The sequence below is a fragment of the Seriola aureovittata genome, chromosome 9 (assembly GCF_021018895.1).
Source record: "Seriola aureovittata isolate HTS-2021-v1 ecotype China chromosome 9, ASM2101889v1, whole genome shotgun sequence".
Lineage (NCBI taxonomy): Eukaryota > Metazoa > Chordata > Actinopteri > Carangiformes > Carangidae > Seriola > Seriola aureovittata.
In genome coordinates, this window is record NC_079372.1 from 20,715,413 (window position 1) to 20,742,528 (window position 27,116).

Consider the following 27,116-nt stretch of genomic DNA (forward strand, 5'->3'; position numbering starts at 1 on the left):
ATTGAACCAGTTTACTGTAATAGATTTTGGCAGATGTAGTGTGGTGCCTGAGGGAGAACAGAACATCAGACAAATGATACATCAGGCCTCGGAGAGATAAGTGTTCGAAAAGTTTTTTGAAAAGTTCAAATTCACTGATATATTGCTCACTCTCTGGCCTTGCACTAGTTTCAAAACAACATTTATCTTAAACCAGACTGAGACATACAGTATGTCAAATCCCACTGCAAAGTCGTCATGGTAATAAACATACATTTCCAGGCCACTGTAGACCTCAAATGACTGACGTAAAGATCACCACTGAAAAGACAGACAATCGCACACTTGCAGTGTTTCATAACTAAAACTAAACCAAAGCTAAATAACCTCTGAAAGTGAAAAATACAGAATCACACCATTGTGGTAAAACAGGTTTCTCCAGCACAACACAATCGTCTCTCCTTCACATGTTAAATGAGCCGTTTAAAAGCAGCAATTTAGTGACTTTCAAAGGGCAAAAAAAATCCATAATCAGGTTTCAGCATATTGTAATTCAAGTGGTCTGAGAGCAAAGTAGACCAGGCTTTCCAGGCTTTAGACAATCTAGACTGTGACAAGAGGCTTTAGCCAATCACAGGTCTTTTCAAAGGAGAGAGAGAGAGAGTGTTCCTATTGGCTGTTCTACGAATGCAGATGCTACCCTAGCTTTAACATGTTGCATCAATCAGCAGTGTCTTTCATTTCAGCAATATAGAGCTGCAGGGATGACGCACACCATTTTTCTGTAGGCCAACTGGGATGTTAGCATCACTTTGGTTCCCTCAACAAAAGGCCAAATTGATTTTAACATTATCTTTTGGATTACCGCAGAAAATAAACTGTCAGTTCCTGATCCTGACAGGTTCAGTTCTGCAGGATCATCTTCACTCATGAACACCACTTGATGATGTTTGAAGCCTCAATACAAATCAGCAGAAGTAAAAAGCTAATGCTAGGATATAAACCAACGACACCAGAACCTTCAACTTGTAGCTTGATGTAGCTCTGACCTCTTCTACCAAAGCTTTTCCTCTGACAGAGTTAGTGACAGTTGGTATAAACACAACGAGGCTGTAAAGGTGGACTGGTGAGAAGAACGTGGTGACCTTTAACGTCCCCAACAACCTCTGTAGTCTTATTTAGACACTTGTTAGCCACCAGCTAATGAAATATCAGGACTGGGGTATTCACTGACGTATTTTATGTTGTACAATAAAATGTGAAAATGTCTTGAGCTTGTGTTAACACCAACTGTATTTCAGTTGTCTTACCAAAAACCCATTCCAAAAAAAAAAAACAAAACATGGAACAGGGAACAGGAAGTGCTAAAATGCTAATTATTTCCGAGTGTTAGGACTCATTCCCGCAGGGCCCTATGTTAGCTAACATTAGGAGAAAAAAGTTATAGATTTATGGAGTGAATGCATTTATGAAATCTAAGATATTTAGTGGCAACAGAAGAAATGTAATAAGAAGAAGAACAAAATCAGAACCAGAAAAACCTCAATGCTTTGATACACACAGTGAAGAAAGAGGAAGTAATAAGTAAAACATGTACATATAACTGCATATAAATAGTAATAATGAGCAGAGTGTATTTTTGGGAGGTCATCCATCTCTCCAAGGCCCTGAGTTTTAGCAGCACAACCATGGATATGTCAGTCATCTCTCTGTCAGATGAAATGATGTTAACTTTTTTTTTTTCCATTTCCCCAAAAGGGAGATCTGATGACAACTGCAGCTGTGTTTGAATATTCCCCAGCACTCCTCGCTAAGATACATCCACTGTTCTCTCTCTCTGGCCAACTTGTTTTGCTTTCATTCAAGATGAAAAAAAAACCCCCGTCTCCTTAATACATCCCCAGATGTCAGAAGTACTCTTCCTTTCAACGGAGAGAGAGTGTGTCTACCTCACAGACGACCAACTTGGCTGAAATTCAGAGAGCGATGCACTTTTGGAATGATAATCAACCTCGCAGTGGATCTTTGTGACGACCATCCAGCCTCGCTGATGGATGAGCCATCGAATCAGAAAGAGGACAGATGTTATCTGAATTAACACATTCCCGCCAATAAAAGAATAAAAAAAAATCCCCCTCACCGTCTCACAGTCCAGATACGAGTATGATTTGTTGTCAGTAGGGGACAGCGGGAGTGACTTTTTTTTTTCTTTTCAAGTGTCTTTTTAATCAACTGGCACAAAGGCAACCCTGCTGTCAGCTGGCAAGAGAGAGGAAGAGGAGAGGAAAGCCGAGTGTCAGATTCAAATCCCTCACTGACAGTGATTAAAATGAGATCTCTGTGAGGTGAACTGAAATGATGAGGTTTAAATCAATCTCAGGCTTTGGATCTGGAACTTCAAAGAAAAACTAATGGCACATATAGAGGATTACCCACATGAATAACAATGATAATGTGACTAACGGCTTAATTAGGCTCTTTTAGGACTGCAGGGTCACAGACGGAGAAATGTCACCGGGAAAATTGAGCAGAAGGCACAAAAGGCAGCGATTCAATCAAGATCTATCTGAGATATCTCCACGAGTAGCTGCTAAAACTGCCCCCGAAAAATCATGTGAAGGAATTTTAAAGCCACATCAGGCAGAATTCTGGTGAAAAAAAACTTAATTTATAATAATTTAATGGGGCTGCAGAGGAAAGAGCTTGTCATGCTGACCAAGTAGCAGGGAGGGTGAATGTGGACTCACCCTGCCTGAGAAATCAAAACTGCCTGAACACAGGTGCAAATAAATGAGTCTGTCTCCACCGACAATGTGTGATGCAACAACCCCACGAGATTTAACAGGTTTCCACCTGACGGTGTAGCGGCGAGGTAATGACTGGCTGGATTATGTAATATTATGTATTAACGAGAAGGGAAAGAGTTTAGAGACCTCAACCATTTTTCCAAAAGACAAACATTTTCTGCCGGGGTGACAGAGCTGAGCGGTTCAATGTGGTTCCTTAGTCTGCCATTTTTTTATATTGAAAGAAAAACAGTCTTAAATTACCCAGAATTCACTGTGCAACAGTTCGGCAGAAGATAGTCAAGGACTAACTTAACTTTTGTGCTACGGATGAATTCAGTCTTCAATCTTCTTCTATCTGAAGTCTGACTATTTGTTGTGTCTAAGCCAGAGTCTTTGTGAAACCGGCTTCACCTGTTGTCCGTCACTCTGGAAAAGCTTGCTGTATGTTCTCATCAACTTCCAGCAGGAAGGAGGTAAAAACAAAAATGAATCCAAGGTTCACCACCGCAGGTCAAAGGTTCAGCGTGGGTCAAATAGTATCACCGACAGGCTGAACTACTCCTGGTTTATTATCAGGGCGCATCTTGTGATCATCATCACACCTCCAAAAAAAGGTAAGACACTGTGAAGTGGAAGTTTACTAAAAAGCCTGGTAAGGGAGTTGTTAAGTACCTGAGGGCTGTTAACATACAACATTCTGCTGCAGCTTTAAAATTTTATTCACCCAAGGAAGGTTTATACTGCACAGGGTGGATGGTGCCTCTCTGTGCATCTCTTTCTCAGAATCACGCCATCCCACCGCGCACAACAGTAAAACTATTACAGCTGCTCTGAATGCTGGCGGCCCATTAAGTCCAGCAACTGGGATTCAACACGGAACCTGTGCAGGGAGGAGGAAAGTGCGAGGTATTCTTTCTCTGCTTTAATGTGTCACAGCAGAGCCACCAACGCGCCGTAACCCCCTTCTCTTCAGGGTGAATAACTATATTTCAGACGTCGGCCGATGTCCGGTCTCTGAGAGTTAACATGTTCCAACCTTTTCAATTACATGCTCAGCAGGTTACAGGGAAAGAACGTTCAAAGACTGATGGTGTAAGCCGATTTTCTCCTTCACTTCAATCCTAATTGAGTCTCATCGAGCTGCTGATTGGATCGTGATAGGACCGTGCCGTCATCTGATTGCTTTCCAGCTGTAATTTCTCTCTTTTTTTAAATCTAATTAAATCAATTGGCAATGTTAAAGAGATTCATTACTAAAAAGTCTTTTCAGCAATTCCACCGAGCAGGAGCATTTATTCATCATAATCTGGACCCTAAAGTAAATTAATATGCTACAATAACATTATGTTTAATTACTAAAAAATTGGTTACATTTAATTATTCCAGCTTTATTGTGGATTTACAAAGAAGAATTATTTGAAGGCCTTAAATTAAATCCTTTTCAGTTTTTTTCATTATTTAAGAACAAATATCTGCTCAGACCTTAAACAGACGACTTCTTATAATAGGTTTATAAACAGTCATGAAATGGTACCATCTATTGTTCGTTTTTTTTTTTTAATCAACTTTTAAAGCCAACTGGGAATCAGCAGCCAAAACGCTGCGAATCTCCACTGTGCTGACGGGCCTCAAAAAAGGAGGTTAAATTGGCAGGCGGACTGCAGCGGCTCACGATGCCCTGAAACACAAAAACAATCACTTCATTTGTCACGCTTCAATTCCCGTGGAACGATACCTTCAAATTCCCAAGACGTACAGTCTGTACATCAGAAACTCATTACACGCTTATTACCAGGCAATTAGACAGCAGAGAGCATGTGAGCCAGTTCAAGAGATATCTGACACTCATTGTTCTGCTAAATAATCAGCAAAAAAGAAATAAAAATAAAAAAAGGGATATTGATACTGTGGATTTAGGTAGTCCTGTTTATTGCTTGTCATTATATTGTGACCCCGCACTTCAAGATGCTCTGAATGTAAGAGCAACGTGGGCTGGAGTGAGACTGCGATATTAGTTTGTATGAGTTCTGCCAAAATTAAACTTTTATTAAAAGTTAGATGTGTGTCTCTCTCATATGGATATGATGCAGTTTGCTTTATTGCACCGTCTACTGGAAGCCCCTTAAAATAAATGTATATGAATAAATCATATGGTTTGGATTTCCATAACTCATAAAAACAGATTCTGTTCATATTATTATTGGGTGTTAGAAATAATTCCAACTTTGTGTCAATTAGCGGAGGAGGTTTAAGTAACCGAGAGTTAGGGGCGGAGTCAGGCACTGCCAAGATGGCGACGGTGGAGCAGCTCACTCTGAGCTTCAAAACCGCTCTTCAGAAACCTTTGGGTGACGTGACAGAGGCGACGTCCATCTTTCTTTACATTCTATGATAACAGGCACATTTCTGGTCATCTGGCTTGTGAAACGAGCATACTATTTGACCACACAATATCTTCAGTGTTAGTAGTTTGTGATGCCGTTTCCTGGAAGCAGCACACGCCACTTTAAACCCGCCACATACTGAACTCGGATCAGGTAAAAGATTTATTGGATCAGGTGACAGAAACTAAATTAAATACATAAATTTATGTGCTGTGGTTTTTACACTGTCAGATTTAACAACCCTGAATTCTTAGCCCAGGTTTAGCCCTAATATGTTGGTAATATCAGTGGCCTTCAAAAATCCAAATGAACCCTAGTAGCGACTGAAAGCAGCAGTTTTCCAAAGCAGCAGCCTCTAAACTGCGTGCCTGCCTGTGGGCTCTGTTGTAATGAGGCCCGGGGAGGCTTAAAGCCACATATTCCTTTTCCCTGTGGTCCCTCCCCACCCGGCCCCTTCATCGCGGCCGCTAATCCTTCCTCCGCAGATTCCCAAGGTAAGGTAAACCGAGGGAACAGTGTGGTGGTTGCAGTTCAAAAGTGCATGTTAGGGAACACAGGTTATTGTAATTCATCTCACATGGGGAAAGCTGACTTCAGGATACCAAGGCGTACTGTATGTTGTAAGGAGATGATGGCTGGACAGTTTTGAATATTTTTGTCCCATATAGGGATTGAACAAAAAGAAAATGAAATATTTGACTTTTAAGAACTCGCTGGAAGTTTTTCTTTTTGTCAGGAAGGAAGTGTTCTTGCTCGTGTTCTTGAGTCGAACCATAAAGGGTCACCAGTGTACAGCCACTGACTGAAGCCAGGAGGGGAATGAGACATTACATTGCTGTTAATGAAACCACTATTGAATTTATTTAGCAGCATATGTGTGTGTGTGTGTGTGTGTGTGTGTGTGTGTGTGTGTGTGTGTGTGTGTGTGTGTGTGGGCCTTATCGTCTTGCAACTAAAGATAACCCCAAACCTGCAAAATAATGCAGAGAGGCTGAAATGAAATGAAAATGAAATTCTGGAAAGTCAGTGTGAGGCTGTCTCCACACTTCTGTTTCTGGCATTAAGGTGCAGCAGAGATGTAAAATAAATGCATAGGGTAGACTGGAGGCAAAGCAATACTGTCAACAACAGACAGCAGTAATACAAAACATACATATGTAGGTGCGTATGGCGATGCAAGAAGCAAAACAAATATGGAGGAGGTTAAAGACATCATGATTTTTTTTAGTATTATTACTACATGAATATTATTGTAGATGTGTTTCCATATGCAAACAGAGACATGAAGAGACTCCGTCAGCCTCTCGTGTGACACCGTTTTAGTTTGTGACCAAATATCTGCAAAACCTCATTCTACCATCATACTAAGATGCTGATTCACATGTTAGCATTGCAAGCATGTTAGAGGTGGGCGTGGTCGTGATTGCTTGGTCATGTGAAGACATAACAACAAAACAAAACAAAACAACACAAGGTACAGTTTGAACTTACACCTGATTTTGCTGTTTGTTTTTATCTGCTAGTTTATATCTGAACAACCTACAATAAGATCATATCACTCTAATCCTCTCCGTTTTCCCTCCAAAAACAGGTAAACAATAATAACAATAACAGTATTATTACATAAAGAAATACAAGTTTTATTTCAGTTTTAACTTTTAATTCATGGTTGCGCGTTTGGAAAGCGACGTCTACAGCAGCGAAACCAGAGCCGACAGAGAGAGGACGCAGACAGGTCTCGAATTAAGTTCATTTTCTCCTGATCAGTCTGAAAGATTAAACCCCCCCCCCCTCAGAAACTGTAAATACACTTTGAGTTACACAGAATTACAACCCTGCAAAATTGGGTGGCCGGTTCAATTTCACTTGGAAATATTAGCTTCAGTAGGCTAATGCTCTTACAGTACATGGCCTCATTTCCATCCACAACAGCTTGTTGTGTTACCCCCATATTTTTCACAATGCAGGACAACTTTGATGATTTATGAATGAATCATCTTGTGTTTTATACTTAACTAATTCAGGCCTCGCCTTTGATGGAGGAGCACTGGGACAGTTACCACATTACATAACCTCTAAGCAACTCATTCAAACATTTACAGAGTGCAGAGCGCATGTGAAGGTCTCTGTGCACAACTTCAGAAAACTGTGCCTGCTGCGAAGCAGGAGTTTTCAGGCACACACGTTTCTGATCCCCCCCCCGTTGACAAATCACTTTGATGGTGATTCGCTTGTCTGTTTGCATTCGCAGCAACTGTCCTCAATTTTGTACAAGTCAATTTTCCCGGCTTGTATGCATGTGGCGCTTTAAAATTGTCTCATTTCCTGCCTCTGACTGTCAGGGGGCAGAATCCAAGATGTCATGGTTTAAATAATTATACCTCGGGAAGTGGCATGATGACTTTGTATTTGTCACTCAGGATTATACTGATTTATATTTAAATGTTCATTTACGTTGCTCCGCTCCTTTGTGTTTCGCTCCATTTTTGTCATATGGTTACTATAGAAACAAAGAGAGGAGGAATCCATTTTGCTTTTACTTCTCCCTCGATGAAGTCTGGTAGCAGCTCTGAGTGCAAAGTGAAGTCTGTGGCACCAGAGTTAGCTCTAGTTTTCTGGGTCTCCCCAATCCACAGAATCTACCACTGCAGACACGTGGATCAGCGGCGTAGCGTCAGCAGCAATTCACTGGTGCTGAAATCCATGTGCTTTAACGCAGGAGATAATAAGTTTGTGATGAAGTAATATAACAGGGGGCAGTACACAGTAGATTTAACACCTCCTCCGTCAGGTACTTAATAGGCGTACAAGCTCAAATAAATGTAATTTTCTTTTTTTTTACCATTTGTCTGAATGTTTAAAAAGTTTGACAGTAGCTCATCGTCTCTCCACACACACACCATTAGCTTTGTGCCGACTACATTACTATGCTTACTAATCCCTTATGACAGGTAGTTTACACAGTGCTGGCCTCCCCTGTCATCCGAGAACTAACAACAACAACAACACCTCCGAAACACCATCCACTGCAAAATGACGCTGCAGCAGCTTGAATTATGTCAAAGTGCATCAGCAGAAGCTTTTAGTTCCAATAAAGTGGATTGTTTATCCTGAGGGAATTAAGAAGTTGTTTCACGTTGTTTAAGAGACGGGCTGCGTTACATTTATTATCGAGACATCAGTGTTACAACATTAATTTAAGACATTACATGAATCGATAATTACTATAAACACACAACACACTCCCACTTGAACCGAGAGCAGATCGGCCGCACTGCCTTCAGTGGATATCAACAGCAGATGGCGGAGGGACTGACTGCTCGTTGGCTGCTAGCGAAAGTTGAGCTTTGTAGTTGTCTTCAAAACAGACATATGAGCAGTGGAGGATGATGGCACCATGGAAGACTGGCAGAGAAATATCTGCACGGATACATTTGTTTTTCAGTAGCTCTCACAGTAAAACATGGATTCATTTGTTTACTTATTTGTAAAAAGCAAAACCAGAACTCTTATATTAAATACACACATTTTTTTACATCATAACTTCGTCCTTTAAAGAAATTAAAACATGGTTCCACTGCATTGCTGTAAGCAGCTGTCAATACGGACAACAATCACAATCTACTCTGTAAATAAATCTGACAAAAAAAACATCAAAATCTGAGTCTATGATGAGATCTGATCATTAGCTCTTGTGCATTGTCTGAACTGTGTCTCTTTCCTTCTTTCCACTTTGGATTTACTTGCAGCACGTGACACACATGGATGCAGCACAATTGGCAGAGCTGGTAGGGATGGTAAGATAATAATCTCGTAACTTTAGTGCTGGACATTTGCTGCGAGTGGAACATCAAAGAAAGGGAACCCAAAAAACATGTTACTGGCTGGAGCAGAGCTCGACTCTCACGTGTGATGCATCGCACACACACACACATACACACGCACACACTAAATCTGGCCTCATAAAACTCCCTGATGGTGGACAAGGTGTCAGAGCTTCTGGTGACAGTGAGGAAGGTGAGGCTCAAATGCAACTGAAGTTCCCCATGAAACCCAGGTTCAGTGGCACCTGCCAAAACCACAAGCTCGCCCGTGGTGTTTCCACAGGAGTGGAACAGTTTTTCGGGAGCAGCGGGCCGCCGTGTTGAACACCCTCGCTGTCAAGGACGATAAAGAGGGGAGAAGACACAGGCAGCCTGACAGAGGAAGACGTGACACTGATCCAAGAGGTCGTCAAGCTGATGTCCCCTCGGAAAGTGGAAACCACTCAAGGATCTCCCCAGACCAGACTGAATGAAAAGGCATCTCCCGCCAGAGGAGAGAGAGAGCTACCGGTAACTAGGCCAATAATTTATAGGCTATAGGTCCAGGTTCGGAGAGCACAGCATCCGGGTCTGGATCCGGAGAGCGGTTTGCTTATTAGGGACCACTACCTGTGTAGGCTGCTGTTTCAGATCGGCGAAGACGAACTGATTTGCATTGAAACTATAACGTTTATCAAAAAAAACCATAAAGAAGGATGTGCGAGTTAAAGTTAGTGTGTTGAGGTGTCGTGACGGTGACGCCGCTGTTTGCTATTAATAGTTTCACCTTCTTTACATTTGAAAGCAGTTCTGAGAGACGAGTTTGTGAAAAAGGTTATTTTTGTTGTTCATACAGAAACAGCAGCACCGCGTTCACTGCTGAGTGAACCGAGCTGCTGACGGTGTAAAGTCATTAGGGCACGCTGCATTCAAGTTAGTCTACTGTTAAATGTGTGAGGTGTTATTTAAAGTGTAACTGGAGAGAGAGAGAGGACAGGAAAGAAGGACTGGTTTAAAGGGAAGTCCAGGTCTGGTTTTATTTTAGCTTTTTTTTTTTTATTATTTTGCACCACAAAGGACTTCTGAAGGGTTGTTTGTGAAAGGGTGTTTTCAAAAAGAAAAACAGCATAAATCCAAAGCTTCCTGAGTTGCAGGACTAAAGAAACAAATATATGAAGTAAAAGTTTCACTTCCAACGACTTGCTGTCTGCTTAACAAGAACCAAAGGAATAAAAATCAAACTATCTCTACCATATTGAATTGCATAGCATCATATTCTTTTTGAATAGCATCATGTTGAAAGCACACGGTGTTGAATCAAATCGTGTCGAATGGCACCGCATCATAAACAGGGCTGGGTACTGCCGCCGATTCCCCAAATCCATTAAAGTCCGATTCACAAGGTTTCAATTCAATTCAGTATCGATTCAGTTAGAGATTCAAAAAATATTCAACGTTTATATTATGAATGGAACCCAAAGCAGGTCCTCTAAGGTTGCTCCTTGGTACCAACAGGTACAACACAGCGACTTCTTCCCAAACGTCTTGCATATGGATTAGCTTTTGTCCAGCTCTTCAATGTCTTCAGGGTTTTTTTTAAATCAGAAATTCAGCCACATCCACCATGTTTTTATGTCTCAAATGACCAGATCAGCGATGGATGGAGATGCGCATCCCTAAAAGCCCTGGGCTTTCGGGGAAGCAGAACTCTAGTGTGCATACAATATTTGATTCCAGCCATCATGATTCCAGCTGCAGTACAGTGTAATTAGTTGTATTCCCAAGTCTCATTTCCTGTTCAACAGCGACTGCTACCCCACTTTCAGGGGTTCTTAGGGTGTCAGTGAGTAACACAGTGAACACAGCTTTCATTTATTTCCCTTGGCACCAGCACCCTCTTGAATGGCACTCACTCTGTCCATTATTATGCCCTCTGTCACTAACAGGATAGAGATGTTAATAATTTATTCATTCATGGAGGGAGAATTCTAATTTTTCTGGAGGTCAGAGGTCGGACTCCAGCACAGACTAGCACCCTGGAGCTGGGCAGGGATTTAATGTCTTGCTCAAGGACACTTGTGCATTTAATGAGGAAACTGGAAATGATAGATAGCCAAAGCCTCTAAACATCAGATAGATCACACACATATAAATGCTCACTTTCTACTAGCGTCTTCGTTTTACCTGAACTGACGAGTTCTAGCAGAGAAAGCAGCAGCCGATTCATTCTCCCAGATCTTTGTCATTGACCATCTCATCTCATCTCCGATGTTAAATCACCACGCTTTGTTCCCTTCCAAGACTTCGCAGAGCTTACTTCAAGTGTCAACAATTGGTAATCAAAGCCGCCCTGCGTGGTCACAACCACGGGACGCTGGGCTCACGAGTAAGATTTCCTGACAGGATGTGTTGCATGTTTTGCATTTCCAATTGTGTCCACCGTGTGGCGCCAGAGAACACACACAACATACCAGACATGCATTATGTTACATATCAAGTGCAGACCAGACCATGAAAATGTTAAATGAGGATTGTGAAGTTAGACATACTTCCTGTTGCCAGTAGGTGGCACTTTGAATATAACTTAATGTTGGCATGTAAATGTCTTCAGGCCAGGACTCTTATCAAACATGTTCAGTTTGGGGGAGATTGGAAAATGTATATTTGAGTTATAAAAACTTCCTCTTTCATGGCAAATCACGCACACACCATTCGACAGATCTTAAAAAGATTTTGCATTTTGCCAAACCCATGGCCGACGTTTAGGTTTCATCTTTCTCCGTAGTTTCAACGTCACACTGTATGTTACAGAAGTTTCATATCAGACTCGCATCAACAAGGATTCTGGGAGGTACTGGTCCAGGCTCATGTAACTGCATCCTCCCTTAAACACTTGAAGCGCATTTTTCTCTGAGCTCAAGCTTTTCTTTAACCAGAGTTCACTAATCCGTTCGTACCCACCACTCACTGATTTTTGGATAACAGCATCTGCTCCACAGTTAAATTATTACCTTTAATAAACCCGTCTCTCTTTAATGTAAGAAATATTTTTTCTACGTTGGAAATGAGCTACTTTTTAGTTCCACTTTATTGCCAGCAATTTTTATTTCCACTTAACTAAAATGCCATTAAATAAATAATAATACTTCCATGTGAGCAGTGTTGTGGCAGTTTTTTTTTCTCCACCCTAGTAGAAAATATCTTTAAGGGTATGTCTGCCCCAGTGAGAGCAGCCTTTAGTGAAAAACAGACGGGCATGAAGGAGACTGTCTTGGCCTTATGGCTTCCTGTGGCACGTCATTAGTCTGCCTAATTAGATAATAATGACTCTGCTTTCCATTACAGGCTGGTGTAGTACACATGGCGCTCAGAGCTTCAGACCACCTTATCCATGCCAAGGCAAGTCAACTCAGCTGACAAAGTACTTCAGAGACTGCTTGCTCTCCTGAATCTCTCTCCTTTTATGTCTTTTTGATTACTCACACAACCAGTCCCCCCCATCCCCCACCCTTTCTTTTTTGCATTCTCAGCTGCTGCCATGGTCATGAAGCAGAAATGCTATTCTGACGGACAAGCAAAGCACACACTGCTCATTTGCAGCGATTGCTGGTGTTGTAGCGTCTGTGTGTTCACAGCAGAAAAGATGAGAGGAATACTGGACATAAAAAAAGACAGGGCTTCTCAAATACCAGCTTCTTCGGGCAATATTTGAATTTTGCAGAACGTGCACACTGATTCCGACTTCAACGAAAAGCAGAGTCAACTGTTGTCCCCCGTCAGCGAGCCTCTAAAGACACAAAAATCGGGTGGATTTTCAGCAAAGCTTTACTGCTGTGTGACTGAATACGATGTATTGATGAGAGTTATTCAGAATTTATTCCTACAAAGACTTCAGGCCTCAGTAACGACTCATCTCTGTTTTGCAAATGGAGAAAAGGTGGTTGAAATGAGTTTTGGTGGGTTCACTTTACGCCAGCGGGGGAACCCTCAGGGCCGCCCTTCTTCAAAGAAGACCAAACATATCAGCAAGTTAAATGTTATATTGCATATCTTTTTATCTCCTCTAATTCAAATTTTAACCTCATTTTCTTTTACAATTGCTTAAGAAATTAAAAGTTTAATGTCCTAAAATCATGAAAATGGAGTTATCCAGTCAGATTTTTCTTTTCTTGTTGTTGTTGTTGTTGTTGTTGTTGTTGAGCCAAAGAATAAGGTTCACTGGCTCACTCAATTGTTGGGACTTCATCACCAGGACACAAGCTGCATGTGTTTGTTTAGGAAGTGGCAGGTGGATTAACCAAACACATTTATAGTGGGGGGGATCATTGCCCCTCGGCCAGCGGTTACCAACCTGTGGGCTTGGTACAATTCTGGTGAAAAGATTTAATTAGAATATAAATATAAATAATATTTTTAAATCTTTAAAAACATTAAAATATTGATTTTATTTTGAAATGTTTTAAGTGTTATTCATTCTACTTATTAATGTTAATTGTATTAAGGCCTGTCACTGTGATAAGCCGATGATAGGAACTTTAATCTCCTATAGTTGTTTGCCGTCAAAATGGACAGCTGGTTATAATTAAAAGGAAAAGGCATGGATATGTTATTATATTATTAACGTCTTATGTATTTGAAAATCTTCTGAAGCACTTTAAGTCTTGTTAGCTACATGACTTAGGTACGTTTTTATGTCTCTATGTGCATTTCAAGAAACAGGAAATCATCCAGTTTTAAATGATGGCCAGTTTGACACTGGGTTACAAGTTTACGAGTTTACAACTACACCTTTACATTTACAAATTTAAAGCAATGTGATGTTTATGATTTTTTAAAAACTGAGGTATGTACTGAAATGTGAGTTTAGCGTACAATTACACCTCTGTTGTTGTTGTTGTTGTTGTGACTTTTCTACGTGAACATCTCGGCTTTCAATTACAATACGTTGTTCATCAAGAAAGAAGAAAGGAGTTCTAGACACAGTTTGAACCATCACATCAGTGTAAACCCGGTGTCATGAACGTTACTGAGAAAATGTGCATCAAGTTCAAATTAGCATTCAGGCATGGCTTCATCAATGCAACTGTCATGTTGAATGAATGTAGTCAATATACGGCTGCCCTGAATGTAATGAGTGTGTTCATGTCATATCAATCACTAGTGCAAATATTCATTAACAAGACCTAATCACCATTTCAAAGCCAGTGATAATGGCCACAGTGATGCGGGGACAACAGAGGCCTTCAGTCTAAATCAAAACAATTTAAGGGGTTGATTTCCCACAATGACTGCCAATTCAGCTGATGAAATGAATGTTCCGCTTCAGCAGCCGAGGGAGCGTGAAAAAAAAGAAAGAGATTTCTCGCTCATTTAGACGAAAATTTTCTCCGTCTCGATGCTGCAAATGTGACCTCCTCGCTTACCTGGCAACCAGAGGAGGAGAGAGAGAAAAAGAGAGGAGCCTCATCCTGCAATCAAACAATCAATCACCTGCAACAAGACACAAGAGGGGCAGCGATCATTACGCACACAAATCAAACGTTTTTCAAAAGCAGTAAATCATCAGCAGATCACAGCAAAACTGACATGAAGTCATCTCACACATCTGCGAGATGTTTTGGTCAGTGGTGTTTTTCTATTTAAATGCAAATGAAGCCAAAAGTTTCCCGCAGCCACAGAGCCACCGGCCGGGCCGATTAGATTAATTAGATATTTTATATATAAAAGCAGTGGGACCGCTCGAGGCGTCAGGCGGGTTTCTCTGTCCGGGACAAACAGCAGCATATGCACATAGTTCTGAAACAGAGAAGGTACAGTGTAAAGCTGAAATACTATAAATGTATTTTGGATAAACTCAAGAAGTTTCACAGGGAATCTGCTTTTTGTTGTTTTTCCAGCAACGTAAGGAAAAACAATGTTGTTCCACTTACTGTTCTCTCCCTCTCTGTCTGCTCTGCGTCTCTTTGTGGTTTTGGTCGACCACATCACAGTTAACACACCCAGGCTGAATCTTGTCCACCCTCAGGACAAAAACACCCAGACACAAGCTGTTTGGTGCACGCGGTTAAATGCAGTGAAGAGCGTACACAGATCTGTTTCACCGGTGAAAATGAAAACCACTGCTTCACTAAAAAGGACAAGGGACACTCATTTGAAAGAGGCGTGAAAGGCCACGTCCACACTTATACGCTTTTCCTACATTTCGTCCTTCCGTCCACATGACTCCAGAGTTTTCGAGCGTTTCGTAAACGCTGCTGGACCTGTTTTATTTAGAAAACCAAAGACTTTTTGAAAAGATGACGTAGACACCAACAGTCGCTCCCTGATTGGCTCTCATCGGCCTCGACTACAAGTGGTGACAGCAACATGAATAACGAATTAAAAGCGTTACCCCCCTTCTTGTTTTTCCTAGCAGCTGTTGTTTAGTTACATTCTGCATTTTAACGCTACAACCGTCTTTGCTCTGTTCCTGGTTTGTTGTATTTTGTGCTACTAATCAACTGCAGAGTCCACAGTCTGCTTCCTGTTTACAGCGTTTTCTATGTATGCAGTTTCAGGTGTGTTAGTGTGAACGGAGAGATGGTTTCTGATACAGAGGTGAAACGGTCGTCTGGACGGAGATCATAGTGTGAACGTAGCCAAAGAAGCCAACTACGTCAAACCGTCACTAAACAGAGGAAGTGGTTGGATGACACCACTTATCGGTCTTCAGATCTCTCACTCCAGCAGCTTAACACCCATTCACACCAGAACTCATGTGACCTGGAGGACTCTCAAGGTGCTAACAGCCCCACAGGAGGTTAAATACCTGGGACTCCCCACTAGTCAGAACTGAAGAAATCTTTCAGATGAGAGATGAAGCGCATTCAAGAACCTTGAGCACAGTCTTTTGAGTCTTCAGATATATCACACACAGGGTGCAGACTTTGCTTATAGCTTCACATCAGCTTTTCCAAAAGCATACCAAGGTTTGATAGACAAACAAAGCTATCGAGTAGCTTTGAGCAACGCTGCAACCTCCAAGACTACAGAATAAAAGCCGTACATCAGCTCACGGCACGACTGGAGGTTTCCTCAAACCTGCAGGTAGCACAGCAGATCTTGCCAAGGATTCGTCTTCCTTAAAAAGCCGACTGGACATTCCTGTATTATATAACAGGAGGAAGAAGGGATGAATGTTTCTGGTATTCCCCATCTGTTTGTTGATGAGATATTAGCATTCATATTTTGTTTCGAGAGGGAGGAGAGCATAGCGACGCCTGCAGAGCATGAAGTTCTCCTGCCTCACCAGCCCCCCCCCCCCCTTTTTTTTTTTTTTTTGAAAACTTTCCTCTCCTGGATCCTCGGGAGATGTAATTACTGTGCAGTCAACTTGTAAGACCCATAGTCCCTGGGAATGCTTCTCCCTTATCGACCATTCCTGGTTGTTATTTTTAACAGCTCGCATCAGAAAACGGCTGTTGTGCAGCGTTGCTTTGCTAAAATGTACTATACCACACTCAAGGTAAAAATGGGATTAATTCACACGATGCACTCAAAGCATTGTGGGGCATCTGGAGATGCAGGGCGAGTGGTTTTGCTTGGGGCTTGAGCCGTGACATCTAAAAGGGGTTACATTACGGCTGAGGATGTGACGTGCAGTATCGCACACGGAGGGAAATATTGATCAGCGAGCAATCACGCGCCACACGTCGCCGCGCATAATATTATTTCAGCTTTCATTTTCCCAAGGAACGACCAGAGAGTTGACACAATCTCTCTAACGGTGCTGCAGTCAATACAGAACTGACTTCCCTAATAATTTGTGCCTCTCCATGGCTCATTGGTTTCATATTGAGTTTTATAATTCTGTGAGCCACACAGCTCGAGTGGAAACTGATTGCTCTGGACTGTGCAGAGTAACTATATGAGGAACTGTGCCTCTATCTTCCTCGTTGTTGTTCCTTTCAAACATGCTTCATTCTCTCCTTTCACCTGTCGTATTAAGAAAAAATCTATCTATTAACCCTGACGAGGACAATACAGGTGTAGACTGCATGTGTTTTCTGCAGGCCGCCAGTCATTGTGTTTCCATATGCATTTAAAGAGCCAATTCCAGGCACTTGCAGCTACAGTAACAATTATGGTGACATTACTTATTATGCGATTAAAAAAAACATAAAAACCCCACTGCTTACACGTACCAGGTGCATGCATTTCATTATATGGCTCATAGAAAAGAGACACGGCAAACCTCTGACGTCACGCAAACAAACATCTACTCCATCACATCGCCAATGTTTCCTCTCCCGCCGGACGCCACAGAATACTCAAGAAATAATTCAGGGTGTTGCATTATACTGATAAGAATGTGAGTTGTGCCACTTAAAAAGCTCTGGCACATCTTTTATTAATAAAGTGTGTGAAATACAGCCGTCCACAAAGCTGTGAAAACTGTGCCGAGCTAACACAGACACTCATTTAGTGTCAATTTATGCAACAAGGAGATATAAGAAACACTTTGTTGTGGTGGAGAGTGAATTTCTAGCTCTTCAGAAAAGTAGTATTTGAACAAAGAGGGTCCCTTTTAAACCCGAGACATTATCAGAGAAACAAGAGGGTTCATTTCAGTTTGGAATCAGAGTGTGTGTGTGTGTGTGGTGTGTGTGTGTGTGTGTGTGTGTGTGTGTGTGGGGGGGGGGGGTTTGGAGACGTGGGCCAAAGACGCTCTGCACTGCGCTTAGAAGGAGGCTTTCAGTATGTTCCTTGATCTCGCAGCTTACATAATATAATTAAGCAGTTTAATCTGGCTTTATTGACGCAAGCACTGAACACAGCAGTGTCATTGGGGGGGGGGGTCCCATCAGACCCACTATACTCCCCCCATTTCCCTCCTCGGCACATACGGATTGATAACAGGAAAAGAAAAGTCTTTCTTGCATCACGGCGCCAGGGTTTGCCAGGAGGAATCGGTTTGTTCCAAAGCGGCGCGCTCTCGTCGGCCTGCCAGCATCACGTCCTACCGGCTCCTACGGAGAGAGAATGCGAGGGGGTTGCCTCTCCGATATCATTCACGAGGAAAAAACGGGACGGCAGTTTAAAGCGGAGTGAATACACAGACTGCGGGATCCATTCCATTTGATTATTGCGCCATTTGAATTATTAAACACGAATGCAGAATCGCTGGTGGTAGTGGGCGGAGGCAGAGTATCAGGGATAAGTGAAGGGAGATGAGGAAAAAATATAACTGTGCAAATCAAACCCTGAGTGCTGAATTTTAAAAATGAAATGCATTATTCATGGTTAATCACTTCTGGCAGTGATTGCGTGAGCACAAAGTGCAAATGGTGGGGAGTTGACAAACGCGCAACAAACACAACACAGTTAAGATGTAAATACTTCTATTAAGCCTCCAACATACACGAGGTGAAGTTGAAATAATCAGGAGGTGCTGCAGCTTGACTTTTGATTTACAAAGACTCAGTGGGAGGCTGCCACGTCTCCACAACAGGACAGACTCCTTATCTCTGCAGTAAAGACAGAAAGAAGATTGTCAAACTTTGCAGGAGACGCTGATCGTCCTCTGCATGTGTAATCAAATTCATGGTCCAAAAAAAACAAGAGTTTTCATTATCCAAGCATGCTGCCACAACCCTGTCTCACTGCTTAATATGTGCAGTATATATAATACTAATGTGTTTTTCCAAATGCATGTTGGAGTGAACTAAAGTGCTGACAGGTTTACATTTACTGGAAGTAGTTTTCCCAGTCCAGGACGTACAACACATGGGGGACGAGGTCTGGGTGGATGACGAGACTTTGACATCAGATTTTCACATCTTCTAAAGATAGTTTGAAGTTAAAGGCGCTATGTGTAAGTTTTGCTGTTGCTACATAGCTAACATCAGCATTAACAGCTGTTTTCTTACCGGTCTACTTCATCTTCATCCCTTTACTCATGAACAGCTGTGTCCAGTAACACCAATGTTAACTCTCATCTCTATCACGTGTTTATCTTCTACCAAACGTAGCATGCTAACCAGCTAGCCCTGGCCAGTCTCGTCACTTTCTGATAGCGACTCACTATAGCCTCCTTACTGCCCTGAAGACGCAGCGCTGCCCAGAGGGCGAATCATAACCTCTTGTCTAACGTAACGATGGCTGAAGCTCTTGTCAAGCAACAATCACCACCACCTGCTCCTGGCAACAACAAAAAACAAACACATTTGGTGGAAGAAAAATGGAACAGATAGCCTCTCTAAGGAAAGATTAGGGTTTTGGCTAAATATTGAAAAAGTCAGCATGTGTTGCTGCATTAAGTTGCATCAATATAAACAACAAGTGTTAATCATGCTAATAAATATTCTTTATTAACATTGGATCAAGTGATTAGGTGCATTATGAAAGGGATTTTTTTTGACTGTTTCAGTTCAGTCCCATCAACGTTGTTTCCCGCCTCAACAGGAAGCTCTAATAACCTGCCCAACACCGAATGGTAGCTGGACACAGTTAGCAACTAGCTGCTCAACATAATGCAGCATTTAGCGGCTAAAAGCCTGATGATATTTCCCTGGAGCGAAGATTGAATCAATTATTTTTGCCTAAATTATGTGCAGTAGAAAACATTTTGTGATTACACTGAAAAGATGTGTGTTTGGTTGTAGATATCAGACCTATACAGATGTGAAGTAGCAACACACTAATAAATGAAGCTAATCTAGATTTCCTGATGCTATACTGCACGGCTCCTGCTGGGATCATAAACACCGCATCACAAATTTTCCAAATGCCCTCGAAGGCTGACTCACAAGGCTTGTTCTGAGACCTGGGAGCTGAACGCTTCAAGATTAGACCTTAATTTGTATCACCCTGTGCACTAACATGAAATCCCAGTCTGGGTGTTCACATGTTGTGGTTGGGCTGTGTAACGTCAGTAATGTAAAGTGGGACTGGAGGGGTGGATGAAGGCGAGCCAGTTTTTCACCTGCAGGAATTAGCTGCGAGAGACGCAGCACTCCAACAAATGTGCAAAACGCCCACAACACATGTCAGGGAAAAAAACAAAATGTGACAGACAGAGAACCGAGTGGAAAGACAGCGACAGACCTACAATATGTTTATGTTCTGAAAAGGCTCCATCTGCGATTCCTATAAAGGTTTAATCAGGACAGAAAGATTTCTGGCAGAATGCTTCTGTGTGAGGCAGAAAATGAAGGGGCTTTTCAAAGATTCCTCTCATAAGCAGAGATTGACAGATTGTGTGTTTGCCATATAATGCTCTGGCTAAAAACCCATTTTACATTCATAAAAAAAAAAAAAAGAGGTGCTTATCTTCAAATGTCATTTAAACACAGAGGAGTCTGAGTCATTTAGCCAATTCATCAGAGAGGAAATTAGACATTCATAATGGAACAATATGTGACCAGATTGTCAAGGACGTGGAGGCGACCTGCAACACTTTCCTGATAAATCATAAGACCCAGTTCTTAATTCAATCTTACCACACGTGCTGCAGCCTTGTTTCTACATGCTTCTTCTCCACATGTGCCTGTGGTGTGCCGGGGAAACAGGCATTTACATAAGGATATTAAATTGCATTAATCATTCAAGGTAGCAGAAATGTTTGCTTTGATTTATGGCGAGTGGCTTTTAAGTTAAAGATGGTGGGGATTGTTCTCCGCAAACAATTCAATCACTCAGTGCCGTTTTCTTGTAGAGGGCACAGGGGATAAGGAGCAGCGAGGAGGAGGAGAGGGAGGGAGGGGCGGGTGTACATGGAGTAGAGGGGAGCTGAATAATTAACTGAGCCTCAGGGGAGGGCTTTGCAAACTCTTCAACGTCGCGGAGGGGGCCCGTCCGTGCGAGAGAAACGAGCGACTCATTCCTCATTCATGGAAATGGCCCGCTTCCTCCCGAGTCATACGGCTGCAGTCTAAAAATACTCCAGAGGTCATTTGCCAAGCTTATTACGATCAATACTTCCCTCCCTATACCCCCACCCCCCCCCCCACTTTACCCAGCTGCTCCCAGGTGGGATGCCGCTGCGCTCAGAAAGTCTTTGCAGCAGCGAGGGGGGTCCAGCAAAACTGTGTTGAGTGAAGCACTCAGGGGTCAGATCTGAACGGCGAGCGGCGACAGGAAACAGATGGCTAATCATGACATAACAGAGGTCACAGAGTTGTTCACATTGCAGCCTGGGATTAGGCCAATGTATGGGTTTCAGTAAAATATGACAGGCTTAGTGTTGGAAAAGCGATTCGCCGAGTACCTGCCAGTTAACGGCGTCTGCACTGATGTGACAGAAATGAGGATTTGATTTCACTTGACAGTGTCGGGGGAGTCGCTCTGTGAAGTCTCGCCTCTTCAGCTGCTGCTAACCTACCTACATTTATTTCATTAGAAAGTTTTAGCGGAGTCTTTTATTGTCTCATGGTAAAGTTTTATTTAAAGTGTTCAGATTTTAACCTTTCATTTTTAGGGATCAATATGGCATCACATGTTTCACTCCAATCTAAAATCACAGGAAAGTGCAGTTTATATGAAGGTGTTCAGAGTGGGCGTGCCCAGGTCCAGTGGGACTTCATATACATGCATGTGGCGGCGCCGGTAATTGGCCTGTTTGCAATATAAACCATACAGAGATAATTGTCCTGGCTTATGTTTCTCAACGTGATGCTTGTGTGTTGCGCGCCGCTCTGCACTCACATGCATTTGCGATGCACCACGCGTCGGAGGAGGAGGGTAATTGTCAGAGTCCAGGGTCACTCTGGAGGCAGCGGGGAGGCCTGCATGGCGGGATGTCTGATGCATTCAGAGGCATACACATACTGCCAAAAAAAAGGGAAAAGGAAAAAAGATTGCTCCAGTCCAAATGAGGAAGATGTGGCTGATGTGGTGCAGATGCAGTAAGTTCCCCTCGGTTCACTTTCAGGTCTATAGAGGGAGATCAATGTCATGCTTTACGATCAAAAGGTGGCTCAGTGGTTATAGCTCTGCGGCTCAAAAGCACTGCACACACGTGTCCCCTCCTCCTACTGTGTAGTTTGCATGTTCTTGTGTCCACCCCCCACCCCAGGACTGTGCACTCATGAAGCCCCTGCTCTTGCACCACATGCAGCCATTTGAGTAAAATGCTCTTTTCCTTCAACACACCTGCGGGGGCAATTGACTGTTCCATCAGATATACCGTCTTCTAATGGCACCCAATTGACTCTGTAATCAGAGATCCAACTGAGATAAGTAATCCAGTGTAATGCGCTCCCTCCATATAGCTTGAGATGTAATATTGAGGTCAGAGAAGAAAATGTACCTGTGGGAAAATATTCGATATAGACATTCTAAAGTTTTACTTTACGTATTAAAAGGAATGATCTGGAAATTAGGGATTTAATTTCCATAAAAACTGACGGACTTCTGAGAGACAGATTAAAAACAGATGAGGATTTAAACAACAGAGACTGAAACTGTAGTCCCGAGTGACATATGTTCTGGAAGTTTACCATTCATATACAAAGAAAACTAAGAACATGGGCACGACTCTAATACAGCTAAAAAAAATGATAAGTTGCTTAAGTGCGTCTCTCTTATCCATGACACCAAACTAATCTTGTCTTCTAATGTCACCAACAGCTTTGTAGCTTTAATCTGTGCTGTCTAAAAAACATCACCACCTTTAATACTCCTGCTCTTCACTGTCACAGCTGTTTGTCGAGCTGCTGATGTTCACCTCCTCGTGGTCGTCTGCCTCCGCCACTCAAACTAGTTTAATGTTATATCTCTATTTGTCCAGAATCAGAAAGTGAAGATTTATTATAATTGCTGCGTGGAAAAAAAAGTTACTCAGTTCGTCCTCGAGTCCACATGAATGTTTGAACCGAATTTGAAGAAAGAGACAATGCATTCACAAGGCCGAAATCATGTTTTATGAGGTCACAGTGACCTTGACCTTCGACCTTTGATCACGAAAGTCTAATCAGTTCATCCTCGAGTCCAAATGAATGTTTCTGACAAATTTTAAAGAAATCTCTCAAAGCTTTACGGAGAATACAAAAGTGGGACGGACAACCTGAAAACATGGCCGCTCCTGTATAGACCGATGGAGTGATGGAGTATTTCTCCATTATAACAAACGTCAATGAGATTGTAGCGACTTCAGGAAGACGTTTCTGGTTTCATTTGTATGACACGCTACTAAAAGGATTCGCCGCTAGTCCAAAGCAAACGAATGAACTCAAGATCAACTTTTTTATACCGTGTGGAAACTTAACAACAAACCAAATAACTACGGCCAACAAAAGAAACTCCTCTCTACTTCCCCACACAATTGAACAGGAGCTTAAATCAACCATGGCACCATCCAAAATATAAACCCAGTCCCTCCAGTCATTCATGGCGCCTACAGAGATTTAGAAGGAAGTTTTCTCACATATGAGAAGTGCATTTACTGCAGCGCATTTCATCCTAGTTCTGTGTACAGGTTCATTTTTTATCCAGTTACTTGTGTCACTGCATTTCGGTTTCTCATCACAGTGTTTTATTCTCGTCCTTGAGGGATCGGGGATAAACATGTCGTTTGCTGTAATAAAGAAAAACATCAGCTTAATTTATGACCACAGCCCCTTACCTTAACTTTACACTCTGATTTCTTCTGTGAGCCGACCAAGAGGCCCGTCGGGTGCCCCCCCCCCCCAACAACACTGTGAGTACAAGTGATCCCATTTAGGCCGTTTCCCCCGGAGAGGCCACGCAAACGCTGCTGCTCCACTGCTCATCTGCTGTAAGTGAAATGTTTGCCCTGTGACAGACATTCCATTACAGAGCTTTAAATCCACGGCAGCACCTTCCAAACGCGCTGCTCCTTCACTCATTTAACTCCTGGAATGTTTTCAAATCAAAATCACCTTTTACAATACGAAGCGTAAAACACTGAAACCCCGTTAATTTCATTTCATGCACCACCGTATAATTCAAATTATTTCAGACATGTTCAACAGGGACAAGTATTATGAGATTAGATGCCACACCTCAAAGTACATATTTGATCTAGCCCAAGCAGTCGTCGTAGTTGTGAGGTGTTACGCACAATTAGCTGACACGGTTGGCTCGTCAGCGCCCCGATGTTCCACGAGGATAACAGCTGTCAGCGTAGCGGCCCGTAGCGGTGATCATAAAAAAAGGAGGAAGGTTGCGAAAGGTCCCAGCGTGAGATAAATATTTGATGGAGATTTTAATAAAAGGCTTAACAAACTGAATTATTGAGGGGACAAGTCTCAAGTGAACTGCACCCAGAGCTAAACGGGTGTACAGTTAATTATTTAGTCACCCATATTTAGCTATAAAAAATAAGAAAAAAAACTCATCATGCTAACAAGGTGAATGACCTCCTGACTGACTCCCTCAGCCCTTCACCAAGTAGTGAAATATGTCTGTTCGCTGACAGATATTGATTCAGGATAAAACAGATTGATCCATGAGGTTTGTGTTTTTTCTTTTTATAGGAGCTTTGAAAGGAGCTCGGGGTCAAAAGGTTAAATCTGCCATATTGTTTTCCATAAAGATCAGAGTCTGCAGAAGAGATACAGCAGCGGCAGAGACAGCACGCGGACAAGAACCCTGGACGTTCAATAGAGGCACTCTGCCTCAAATAAGACTTTGAACCTTGACCTCTGACCTTTCTATAACACCACATTTATTGACTCCTGTCAGAGACCGTTCAGAATTACAACAGGCAAAAAGTCAGTCCCGTTTCAGCTCTCTGTGTTCACATACACAGTATTTTAATGCACCCAAATTCCCAATAAAGCAGTTCTGTGTTTACATGTTTTTGTGTTTCTGTTGTCAGACGACAGGAGCAAGTTTGAAATCGTGACTGAAACGTGGCCCATTAAGACGACATGTGAACCAGCAGTCACTTCCAAGCTGCTGCTAAAATCCTGATTTTATAACCACGACGTCGTCCAACAAAAATCACCAAACGCATCAGTTAAAGACAAAAAATACTGAGCTGCGACTTCGGTTATATTTACTCATGCAATAATCACTCGAAGATGGAAGTTAGTAGCTCATTCACGTCAGCATAGAGAGGTGTGTCTGCGGGGGGAGAGCCAGACCTTGCGATCACTGGGCATTACTGGCGACTCTATTCTAAGGTTTGTCCAAATAGTCAATAGAATTGTCACAAGTTGCAAAAGGCGTCCGGAAAGTCGGTGAATCAAGGGCCAAAGGTGCTAAGTTGTAGTTCATTTACGCTAAATCATTCTTGAAACATCAACGACCAATGGTGTAACTTCGTCACTCAGTCAGTCAGCCACAGAAACCTGCCTGCTGCAAGTCCAGCCAAAAATGTGCAACAAAAAAAGTGAGCATACAGAATAACTACAGGCTTATCAATACATTTGGCCTCATTCTACTACAGCTTAAAATGCACTAAATGTAATCAAATCCTTATTTCACCAACGGAAAAAGTAAAAAAAAATAATCCTTTAATCTCTCAATAGATTTAAAAAAAAAAAAAACTGCACTCACTCTGTTGACAGATTCATTTTAGAGAAGGCCTTAACAATTTGTTTTGAAATGTTTACATGAACATTTCTTATCGTGTCATGTCATATGGGATCTTAAAATCATATATATTTGGTTCATGGAGGTCTCATTTGTTTTGGATGTACTGCACACACACACGCACACACACACACACACACACACACACAACACACACACACACACACAAACACACACACACACACACACACCTCCAATCATCAGTTCCACAAACTGGAAAATACTAGAACACAATATAATGCGCTGTAATAATACTTTTATGCTATTTTCTTTGTTCTCGTGGCTCGAGGACGATAAGGGGGTGTGTTGGCGTCTCCGTGAGGAATGGCAGCAGTTGTTCAGTTGATGCATCGTCTTCTATCCCTGTAGCTGAAAACACGTCTGACTGACTGAGGGGTGTGGAACTTCAGCTGGAGTGGAGTTTTTTTTCTTCCACATACTGAGAGCCTGAAGGGGCCTGAGAGTGAAAACACATCATAATAAAGGTTTTAACAAGAAATCCAGACCACTCAGCAGCTCTCCCCCCTTAATGGCAGAGTCACTGGTATTGATCAACACCCCATCAACTCCCCGCTGATGTATCAGAGTCATTCTGAGGCCTGAGCCGGCGAGAGCCTTACCTTTAGTCTAGCTGCTCGACGCCAGCTCCATCTTAAAAGCTGCACTAATCAATATCTTTGTATCGATACTGCATCAAATGAGTGTGTGTAATGATAAAAGGTGCCGATTCGCAGTGGCGTCCAGCTCCCCTCTCTTTCAGCTCATCGCTTTGGTTTATTAGCCTGTAATCTGTTGACGGTTCAGTTCTCAGGAGGTGGCGGAGACCAAAGCCGAGCAAATATTCCTCGTACGTTTGTCGGGTCAACTCCAAATAAACTCTGCTGTTGACGTGTGCAGGAGGATGTACATAAAATAGGCAACTTTAACAAGCTCAAGCCCAAGCGCCAATCCCATCACCTTTGGGTGTCATGGTCTGAGAGTGTGACTTTTCATTAATCTTGTCTGCTTGTTAGTATTTTCTCTAACTCACACTTTGAGCAGAGGGAATTTCAAGTGCCCATCTGCCAAAGTCATTAGAATTCAGAAACACACTTTCCATTACAAAGCCCTCTAGATGATGTCAACATAATCAATAATGCCATTACCTTTCAATTAGCTGCAATCATGCTGAGTTTATTAGATTAACACTGCAATAATATCCCTCAATAAAACTGAGGAATCTTTTTTTGGGAAGTCAATGGATGTAACCGCCTCCTGCAATCTGCACTTCAATCTGCTCTTAACCGTCCCTTTGATATCTTTAATGACTCGAGTACATCTTCCTGTAACGTCTCCTCCAGCTTTTTCCTTTTTCATTTGCCACAGTGATGAATCTGTACAGCAACACGCCCGGACCAAACATGGCTTTAAACCAGAGACCGGGTCAGTAACTGGAAAACTTCCAGGTATTTTTTCCGGGAGCGCGTGCTTGATTGTGGCATTAAATATCCTGCAGACACCGCTGTCGTAAAAGGCAGAGGGTTTATATCATTTTTAAACTTCTGCATTGGGACACTTCCTTTGCTCATGTTTTACTACTTCTGCTGCTTTTATAAATGTATATTGGACCCTTCGCTGCCATC

At 42.2% G+C, this 27,116-nt stretch overlaps 1 long non-coding RNA gene across 2 annotated transcripts in view; it reads right to left on the minus strand.

The window, feature by feature from the left end:
• Positions 1 to 21,419: 21,419 nt before the first annotated feature.
• The window catches only part of LOC130175067 (uncharacterized), a 44,414-nt gene continuing 38,717 nt past the window's right edge, over positions 21,420 to 27,116 (minus strand). The window contains exon 3 of one of the 2 annotated variants that reach the window (XR_008828689.1): positions 21,420 to 21,761. This is a non-coding gene — a long non-coding RNA (uncharacterized LOC130175067). Of the gene's footprint in view, positions 21,762 to 25,750; positions 25,952 to 27,116 lie in introns of those variants that run through there. The other variant, XR_008828690.1, reaches the window with a different exon arrangement.